Here is an 11,143-nt window from a genome sequence, read left to right as displayed (position 1 = left end):
AAATAATCATAACATTTAAAACTAAATCAATATACAAAAATAATACTCATTTCAAAAAGTAACAAAGACAAATAGAAACAAATGTGTTGATTTGTCACTCGAGTGTCAATAAAAAACCCATCCCCCAACACTGTCAACCAAGAGTTAAGACTAAACCAATTCACCTTGGGTGTGCAGACTGGCTTTATATGAACGATTTCACACAAACCAGAAAAAAATTATATATGTCTGTGACTTTATATCTCCCTCACTAACTTGAAACATTAGCTATCTGAGCAGCTAACCGATCGCTGCAGCTGTACACAGCCCATCTGTAAATAGCCCATCCAATCTACCTACCTCATCCCCATATTGTTTTTATTGACTTTTTTGCTCTTTTCCACACCAGTATTTCTACTTGCGCATCATCATCTGCTCATCTATCACTCCAGCGTTAATTTGCTAAATTGTAATTACGTCGCTACTATGGCCTATTTATTGCCTTACCACCTCATGCCATTTGCACACACTGTATATAGACTTTTTTCCATTGTTATTGACTGTACGTTTGTTTATTCCATGTGTAACTCTGTGTTGTTTGTGTTGCACTGCTTTGCTTCATCTTGGCCAGGTCGCAGTTGTAAATGAGAACTTGTTCTCAACTGGCCTACCTGGTTAAATAAAGGTGAAATAAAAMTAAAACTATATATTCACAGTATTATGAATGAATTGTGGTTTATTTGGTAGCATTTCATAGTGTGACTGATTTTACTAATTGCTTTAGTACTGTACAAAGTTAGAGGTGTGCTATTTGATAGATTCCCCTGCTCCCCCTACCTCGGGCTTCCAGTGGCAGAAACACCAACGTTTTGCTGTATTTATTTGAAAGGAACCATTGATGTGCCACATTGCTTAATGCCATGATATGTTTATTTGCCCGAAAAGGATTGTATACTTTGATCTGTATTTTGCCAACCCCATCTCGTACTTCTCAGTGGGAGACCTTCCCAGGCAGTAGCCTGCCTAGCTCACAAACTAGAATCAGGGCGCCCAATCCGACAAGGTTAATTGACCCATAGTCTCACACATGATATCATTGACGTGACGTGCAAATGTGCGGGTGCCCCGTGCCTCCCCCGGCAAGATGCCGCCCGGGGCGGCTGCCCATGTTGCCTATACCTAAATCCGCCACTGTCTGCACATTGTTTTCCTGCCTCTAGCTGCTATTGCCATAGCAAAAGTGATATCCAGTCATATCATGAACTCATACATTCCTGTTTGGATGTGTTATGTATGAGTTCATGATATTTTGATGTGCTATATTTGCAATATTGTCAATTAAGGTGACCAGGTTTTGGAAATGAGAATTGGGGAAATGTGTTTTTTTTTTGCACTATGAATGACTTGATTAGATAACTTATTATTTGGGTTGATTTGGGTTCGACCATATCATGGGCTGGTGCTACCAGCTGTAAAAGTTAGTGACACCAGGGGAAAATTAGTTGGCGGCGCTCAGTGATGTGGGCTGGTGTGGATAAAATGCTAGGCCCGAATTCTTTGTCCCAGTCCGCCCTGAAAAAACCCATCGCACTCCTTCAGTCACATTTCAATTCAAGTTACATCCCTACTAAACAGGCTCAGGGGCCTGTGAGGGTAAAACATCCTTTACCTGGATTTATTGCAATGCCTCGGCTGTAAACAAAAGTATGGATGAAGTGAATTTCTTCACTCGATCTACCATACGGTTCAAAGTGCACCAACCACTCCTCCTACTTCCTCAGGTATTACATCTGCACGTACTTTATGCGCCACCCCAGAGATAACCCCCTTGATAGGCACTCTGCTTTGAAGATCCATACACAAAACATTCCACTCATTTCTTGAGGCCTAATGCACGCTTCTTCTGCTCCATTTACACACACACAAAAAATGTGACCCTTACTGGCACCACTTCAACTTCAACCCAACGCCTCATGCATGACATTTATCGAGACTTCAAACGGATCTCCCAGGTTCCATTAGTTCAAAATCCTTACTCCAACTAAAAACGAGTCTAGGAGTTTCTTATTTTCCAGCACAACTTTACTTCTCTTGTTTCCTTTCTTGTTCTCCACTGTAACCCAATAACATGATTTCTCATTTTTTTTGTACATAAAGGAACAGGTTTCACCTGATTATGCCAAATAATGTTGGGGAAAGGGGTGCTAAAGGTGTTATAACCAAAGAGGGACATTATATTTGTTATGAATAGAACATAGCCAAAACCAAATTCAGAGGGGAAATATGGTGTTACACTTCAATGAGTGTTTCAGCTATCGGTAAATCCATTTGAATTCAATCACTTTTTGATAGCATCCCTTTTTATTTGAACAAAACCCATGGTAAAAGTGCTCAGAAAGTAACTTTTTGGATCTGACTACCAAAACATTCAAGCAATAAAGGTGCTGAAAGTTTACCCATTTTGCATACCCCAACCATACCATGAGAATTCCATGTTTTCATCACTGGAAAAGATAGACGGTTGAGATTGATATTTAAAAGCTTACAAACAGGGTTGTCAAACTATTTTATAATTTCTGGAGATTTATTTTATATTTTAAAATTAAGTATTAATAAAAAAGTAAATTATCTAAACCTGTAATCAGATTTTTTTCATATTTGCATYTTAGCCTATTTTTACATAATCTAAAATGTTTGTGTTGTGCCCGCCGTCAGTTGAGACACAACATGCTGTTGAATACAGGGTGGTGTCATGTGTTGGATGACAAATGTACTAAAATGTAAACTTTCAAATGGTACCACAAAGATGGTTGGAGGTCCACACATCCGAGAATGTTGACGTGAATGGGAATATCTGTTGTTTCAAATTCTACTGCCAATCCTCCATAGGAAACCTATTGAAATATAGATAATAGAATAGACATGACCATTTAAATTGACATTAAACGGTGGGTGGACCGAAGGTCATAGTTGTGGTAGTAATTAGAAGTAAAAATGTCAATTGCAGTGGTCTGAAAGAATAGGTCCGTTCTATGAGTTATATTTCTATGATTGAAATGACACCCACCCTGTATTCAAGAGCATGTTGTGTCTCAACTGACGGTGTCTCAAAACTCAGATAATGTGAAATAGGGTCCAGGCTGCAACATTGGAGTTTACGCGTCACTTTCTGACAACTTCTTCCATGGGCAAACATGTACAGAAAGTTAGGTTTAAATCATAAGGGATGCTGTCAAAAAGTGAATCAATTCAAATGGATTTACTGTGCCAGCACACCAAACAACAAGTCTGTATCATGTGAGAATGTGAGCGTACCCAGATGCTCAACTGAGGGAATTAGTAATCCCCCAAAAAACTCTCTAAGATACTTCACATGATAACCATAAAATGTCAGCTAAACTAAAGAATGGCTCCCAGATATCCCCAGCGCACACCTCAAGCCACACTGCTACGACTTCTCCCCGTTGTGGACACTCCTATGTTTGATAAGATTACTCTGGAAGGAGAAGCTCTTGTAACATAGTTTGCACTTGAAGGGCCTCTCCTTGGTGTGAACTGTCTGGTGCTGCTTGATATATTTAGTCTTAGCGAAGCGCTTCCCACACGTGGGGCAGGCGTATGGCTTTTCGGCGTCCGTCCTAATGCTCGGCCTCCCACGTTGTGACACAATGACACCAGAGGAGGTAGAAGCAGGAGCCACCACCCTCAGGTGGTTAGTGTTTGAGCTCCTTCCTTGACCTCTAGCCATTGTTTGTTGGGTGTTGTTGGGATTGTGTGCTGTGTTATAGGCTAGGTACCTCTTGTGGTACACGCCAATCCTGGCCCTGTCTGTATTGGTGGGGTAACCATGAGGTAACTGAGGATTGCTAGACCCAGGCCCAGGCCTTCTATGAACCCAGTCACTAGTCATTAAAGACAGACAGACTTCCTGTTAGACTACCACCAGGGGGGTCTCCCACCGCTCTCTGTGAAGGCTGAAACCCAGTGTGACCTGCTCTGTTCATCATGGATACAGKAGGATATATCTTTATCAGCCCCAGGCCCTGCTTCATCCCTGCACTGAGACTGTGAAGAGAAGGGTCTGGGCTGCGGACTGGAGCCTCTCTGATGACCACCAGGACTGAGGTTGTTCAGTCCACCTGCCCACTGGTTGTGTTCTGTGTGGTGGTGGAGTCTCTGTCCCTCGTGGTTCAGTCCTGGTTCTGACTCGGGAAGGAAGAGTGATGGCTCCTGATCCAGGGTTCTGATCCGGGGCCAGATTTTGTGACCAGCCACTTCAGAAGTCCACTCTCCCCCKCCAGCAACACCGGATATCAGCAGGTCCTCATGGACTGCAGACTGTAAACAACGATTGTACAGAAAATCATAAAGGTTTATACAAGAAACATGACATATTATAAAATGTTAACCACATCACACAAATGTTAAGCCCATCTCTCACACTGTAATTCAAGTACGTAACAATATGGAGACCATTGGAGTTTATTATAAAAAAATGTCCTTATGTGTTGATTAAAGAATTGAGTATGTTTTGGTTTGACTAAGAAAAGGGAAACTCTGCCTGAAATACATTTTTTAAAGTCATTCAGCACAGAGTCGATTTTGTATTTAATTTAAACCAAATGGTCATACACTCATTTTTTTATTTAACTAGGCAAGTCAGTTAAGAACAAATTCTTATTTACAATGACGGCCTAGGAACAGTGGGTTAACTGCCTTGTTCAGGGGCAGAACGACAGATTTTTACCACATAATGTGAAGTACAGTACTTTTATTGCACAAAGTGATATGTGACAAATAGAATAACTTCTCACTATGGTAACACTTGACCTTTTCTTTAAATCCGGTACCCTCGCTTCGATAAAATTAATTAAAAAATATTTTAGAGAAGGTTCAACATTACACACAGCTTCACTACTTCCTTTCACGTAAACATGAATTAAGGTAATATCATTTCCTCATTATAAAACACCAGCATCAAACAACAGGACAAGGTTGTCACTTTTCATCAGTGAAGCATTTTTACAGACACCATCACACCAAACATCACCATATCATCTACTCTGCCTCATACTCATTCTTTCCTCAGTTCACCTCATCCAGTTTCCTACTACATCCGAAAGCTCCTCTCTGAGAACCTCTTCCCACAGTGCATACAGGCAAACAGCCTCTCTCCCGTGTGGACCTTCAGGTGCATCTTCAGCTGGTAAAAAAACAACAACTCCCAAATGGATTCCCATCCACTGACCTCCACTATGTCGCCTCTGGTATTGGCCTGAATGATGTCGTCCCCCGGGGCCTTGGCTGCACCCATCTGGGTCTGGGAATCCAAGATGTCTGCCCAGTCTCCTCTGTTAGCCTCCAGCCAACAACCTGCAGGAAGAGGTTAGAAAATAGACGTTTAAAAACATGGCAGAGACAACTCTACATATGGGGACCGTACTTGTGAACTTTTGCTTAGACCATTGTTTAATCCATCAGTCTAAAATGGCTAGCTACTAGCTTTTCTCATAGGGCAACCTGGCCAAATTAGCCACAGCGCTGTGGATGGCCAGCTGAGCATATAATTATATCCGGTAACAAAATAACAAATCAACCCATCAGAGACCTTAAACGGTAGAGCCGCCATCCATTCGCATTTGTTCAATAGGTCAATTTGGCCAACTGCTTGGTTGAATTTGTTACCAATGGTCTAAGCGGAGTAGTGGCGTCATACACTAAAGTGGTCTACTCCAGATGTTGGCATATGGTGGCTGTGAGTTCAAATCCCATTCGGGGTAAGATTATTTTTAAAAGAGAGAACCCTCCACTGCTGGCCATCAAGTGAAATAGCCGATTATCAAAATGCATATAAAACCTTGTACAATTAGGTGTACATGTCTAAGTAACTTCGCCTATGTTCATTGTAGCGACAAATATTTCTGTATTAAGCCTGTTTTATAGCAAGCGTTTTGGTCTGAGTGACTATAAGTTGTGAAGCCAGGAGAAGGCTAGGCTTCACCTCAGTGGAATCCTGGAGAAGCTGCGCCCTCACTGAACACTTGCTGAACCTACCCAGACCAGTCAATTTATACTTTGTTACACGTGAGACAAGGTAAGCTAGATAATGATTCTAAAAACGCATAACAAATGTTGTAGCCCTATCCTACATGTAGGCAAGTGTACACAACCATGCAGCCTCATATACTAAGATATGTTTAGGTCCTAGCAGTATGTTTGTGAAGAAAGGCCTAGCTCCTGATTAAATTAATTCTTAATTTTTAAGGTGATGACTGCACTTTTCTTCTCAACACAATACCACAATGAATGTCCACATGTCAAAGGAAAAATGATGACCCCATTGGGGATTTGAACTTATGTCGCAAGTTGTGAAAAGTGTCAGGAACTAGGCGTCTTACACTGTGAGCCAATTGTCCAGACCCATTTTTGCATGTGATGCAGTTCATTTGAGTATCGGAATGTGTGGGTGGACTCCTGGTCAGGATGCTTTAGGGTCGTTCCACCTCAAGAAAGAGGATTTCGACACCCACCATCTCAGATTGTGCTGAAATTATTTTTGTTGTTTGAAACAGATAAGATTAGCATTCCTGCAACATTATCTGCTTGAAATATAATTGAATCTCTGAGAAATTAAGCTAATTGATTGCACCCAAAATTGTCCATTTTAATTTATAGGATTCATATATTGTTCAATAAATAGGCGTTGTTCAATGCTTAGTCCACTCAGCAGATCAATGCTCTCTGGTTCGGCTTCTATTGTCTCCTCTTTGACCAGCAGCAGATCAGGCTTCCCATCCTCCATGTCTACTGACTGTAAGAGATACAGAGTGAGAGGATGTTGGATTAAGAAATTCGCTACGAGTACTATTCAAACATTTTAGTTGATTTGATACTATGCAAATGTGTTAGTTGATTTTATTTTATTATTTGACACTCATTCATGGTTTGATCATTGAAAGACAAGGCCCGTGTCCGAATACCCATATTTGCGTCCTAAATAGTAAGCGGTTTGAGTATACGAAAAAATTAAAGTTTAATAGTATGCAACGTTTCRAAAATCGAGTATACTTGAAATGCCTGAATGTCATAACGCTATTGTTATTTTACTGCTGCTGTTTAACAAATAATTAATTTTATTTTCTATTTTTTACTTAACACTTATTTTTCTTAAAACTTCTTAAAGCATTGTTGGTTATGCTTACGGGGCATGTAAGCATTTCACTGTAAGGTCTACAACTGTTGTATTCGGGCGCATGTGACAAATAAAATGTGATACTCTTTTTGGCTTTGACAACAGCTGATCAATTAGATATAGGGATGTGCAACCGAAATCAACTAATAACAGGAAACAACGCAGGCAAAACTGATCCTAGATCACCACTCCTACTCTGAGAGGCTTTATGGATACAGGCCCTGACCTAATACCATACAGACAGTAGTTCACAGTGGGCTCACCTCAGTGAGACTGTGTGTCGTCCTGTGCTGCTCAGCTGGTTCCTCTATGGGTTCAGAAGGAGGTGTAGTCTGGTTGTCCTCCATGACCATGGTCCCCTCAGGGTTCCCCGGACCCTCCTCACACCCATCCTCCTTCACCAGCAGCACCTCTGGACCCTCCTCCTTCTGGAAGAGAAAGGTGATACAGATTACACAGACACACACTCCCTCAGGTATGTACACACGCACACACAGATAATAAACACACTTTCAACATGGAGTGTTTACCCATCCCCACTACGTTTGAGGCCTATACTGTAGTTACAGAATGACTTCATTGTTGTTAAACCCATCAGATGGACATAAATATGATGTTGTGGGTAAATAAAAGTCAAAAGTCATCATCAGACAAACCCGACTAAACTATTTTGACGTATATAGTATTTTTTTGGTATTTTTTCCTACCACCAATCCCCTAATTGCAGTAAACTAATGGACAACTTCCAGCTAATACATACTATATACATTTTACGGACATAGTATATTTGACGTTAGTTCTCTTTTTTTTGGCACACCCTTCAGCTACCCTCAACCCCTCCCATCTATCCCTGAAGACCATCCCGTTTTGATTTCTAATTGCCATATATTTTTCAAATGTGCTGTTTGACCAAAGTTCTGAACCTTTCTATTCTCATAGTTTCTACAATTGTCAATTAATGATGAACATTTTTGTTAAGAGTATTATTATATTTTTGATTGATTGACTGACTTTTCAAATCAACCAGCAGTGCTATTTGCAGAGTTTGCACCAGGTAAATGTAGCAATTCTTCAGCCATTCCTGAACCTGCGACCAAAAACAAGCTACATATGGGCAATACCAAAACAAGTGATCTAATGATTCTGTCCCTTTGCAGCAAAAACTTTTCGGGAAGTATTCAGGCCCCTTCCCATTTTCCAGATTTTGTTATGTTACAGCCTTATTTTAAAATTGATTAAATTAATATTTTTCCTCATCAATCTACACACAATACCCCATAATGACAAAGTGAAAAGAGGTTTTTAGAAATTTTTGAACATTTATAAAAAATAATTATCAACTGAAATACCTTATTTACGTTAGTATTCAGACCCTTTGCTATGAGACTCAAAATTGAGCTCAGGTGCATCCTGTTTCCATTGATCATCCTTGAGATGTTTCTACAACTTGATTGGAATCCACCTGTAATACATTTAATTGATTGAACATTGGACAGAGCGCTCAAAGGCACACACTTGTCTATATAAGTTCCCACAGTTGACAGTGCATGTCAGAGCAGAAACCAAGCCATGAAGTCGAAGGAATTGTCCGTAGTGCTCCGAGACAGGATTGTGTCGAGGCACAGATCTGGGGAAGGGTACCAAAACATTTCCGCAGCATTGAAGGTCCCCAAGAACACAGTGGCCTCCATCATTCTTTAATGGAAGAAGACTCTTCCTAGAGTCTCTTCCTAGACTCTTACTAGAGCTGGCCGACCGGCCAAACGGAGCAATTGGGGGAGAAGGAACTTGGTCAGGGATGTGACCAAGAACTCAATGGTCACTCAGAGAGCATCTGTGGAGATGGGAGAACTTTCCAGAAGGTCAACAATTTCCTCAACACTCCACCAATCAGGCCTTTATGGTAGAGTGGCCAGCCACTCCTCAGTAAAAGGCACATGACAGCCCGCTTGAAGTTTGCCAAAAGGCACCTAAAGGACTCTCAGACCATGAGAAACAAGATTCTTTGGTCAAATGAAACCAAGATTGAAAACTTTGGCCTGAATGACAAGCGTCACGTCTGGAGGACACCTGGCACCATCCCTACGGTGAAGCATGGTGGTGGCACCATCATCAGCATCATCATCCCGGATCCGGGATAATTGTCATCAGAAACGATGACTAGCATAGCCTAGCCTAGCGCCACAGGTATATAATATAATTTCATGAAATCACAAGTGCAATATTGCAAAACACAGCTTAGCCTTTTGTTAATCCATCTGTCGTCTCAGAWTTTGAAATTATGCTTTACAGCGAAAGCAATACAAGCGTTTGTGTAAGTTTATCGATCGCTCGACAAAACAATAAGTACACCTAGCATCAGGTAACTTGGTCACGAAAATCAGAAAAGCAATCAAATTAATCGTTTACCTTTGATGATCTTCGGATGTTTTCACTCACGAGACTCCCAGTTAGACAACAAATGTTCCTTTTGTTCCATAAAGATATTTTTTATATCCAAATACCTCCGTTAGTTTGATGCGTTATACCCAGGAATCCACCGGAAAGAGCGCTCGCGACCATGCCGACAAAAATCCCAAATTATATCCATAATGTTCACAGAAACATGTCAAACCTTTTTTATAATCCATCTTCAGGGTGTTTTTCAAATATCTATTCGATAATATATCATCCAGGACAGTTGGCTTTTCACTAGGACAGGGAGGAACAATGGCCGCCTTTCTCTGTTACGCAGAACTCACTCTGAGAGCCCCCACCTATCCACTTACGCAATGTGCCCTTTCACACTCATTCTTCAAAATAAAAGCCTGAAACTATGTCTAAAGGCTGTTGACACCTTAGGGAAGCCATAGAAAAAGAAGTCTGGTTGATATCCCTTTAAATGGGCAATAGGGATGCATAGGAACAGAGAGGTTTCAAAAACAGGGTCACTTCCTGATTGGATTTTCCCCAGGTTTTAGCCTGCAATATCAGATCTGTTTAACTCACAGACAAAACATTTACAGTTTTGGAAATAATCTGACACTTATATGCATATTCTAGTTTCGGGGGCTGAGAAATAGGCAGTTTCAAATGGGTATGTTTTTTAGCCAAAAACGAAAAATGTTGCCCCCTAGTCTTAAGTTAATGAAAACATAACTACTGTCTTTCGCTCCCATCCGCCGAACACCTGCCCTCGCCGTCGTTAACAGAACTGTGGGAAAGTAGTGTCCAACAGGTGGGGATGAAGGACACTGTCTACCATTGTCCTAGCTAGTTAGCTACAATGAAAAACAACTATATGCTACCGCTGTCGTCCCCGCTTCTTCTTCTATGGGGTTTATCAGAGGTTGGCATCCAACTTATGATGCCTTACCACCACCTACCGTAATGGAGTGCTTCCGCCTGTGTACCGGAGTCCTAGCTTAAAAATTGACCAATAAAAGTATAAAGAGGTGTTCCTATCAACACTCTGAACTGCACTCTGAACTGCACTCTGAACTGCACTCTGAACTGCACTCTGAGAGTCTCCTCTAGGAATTTACGACCTGAGATAACAGAACCTTGGTGTAGGAGAGGAGAGAGAGGGGGAGGCCACGCTCTATACCCAGAAAGGGCCACACCATGACACAGTTATGAGTGCAAAACCTGTCACCCGTGGTAAAACTAAGTGCACTATGGTAAACTGCATCTAACAGCTTTAATAAAGTGGGAGCTGCATTCATATACAGTTGAAGTCGGAAGTTTACATACACTTAGGTTGGAGTCATGAAAACAAGTTTTTCAACCACTCCACAAATTTCTTGTTAACAAACTATAGTTTTGGCAAGTTGGTTAGGACATCTACATGACACAAGTAATTTTTCCAACAATTGTTTACAGACAGATTATTTCACTTATAATTCATTGTATCACAATTCCAGTGGATCAGAAGTTTACATACACTAAGTTGACTATGCCTTTAAACAGCTTGGAAAATTCCAGGATATAAAA

Source organism: Salvelinus sp. IW2-2015, linkage group LG34 (assembly GCF_002910315.2).
Source record: "Salvelinus sp. IW2-2015 linkage group LG34, ASM291031v2, whole genome shotgun sequence".
Lineage (NCBI taxonomy): Eukaryota > Metazoa > Chordata > Actinopteri > Salmoniformes > Salmonidae > Salvelinus > Salvelinus sp. IW2-2015.
The sequence above is the reverse complement of the archived record's forward strand: the minus strand, read 5'-3'. Positions refer to the sequence as shown.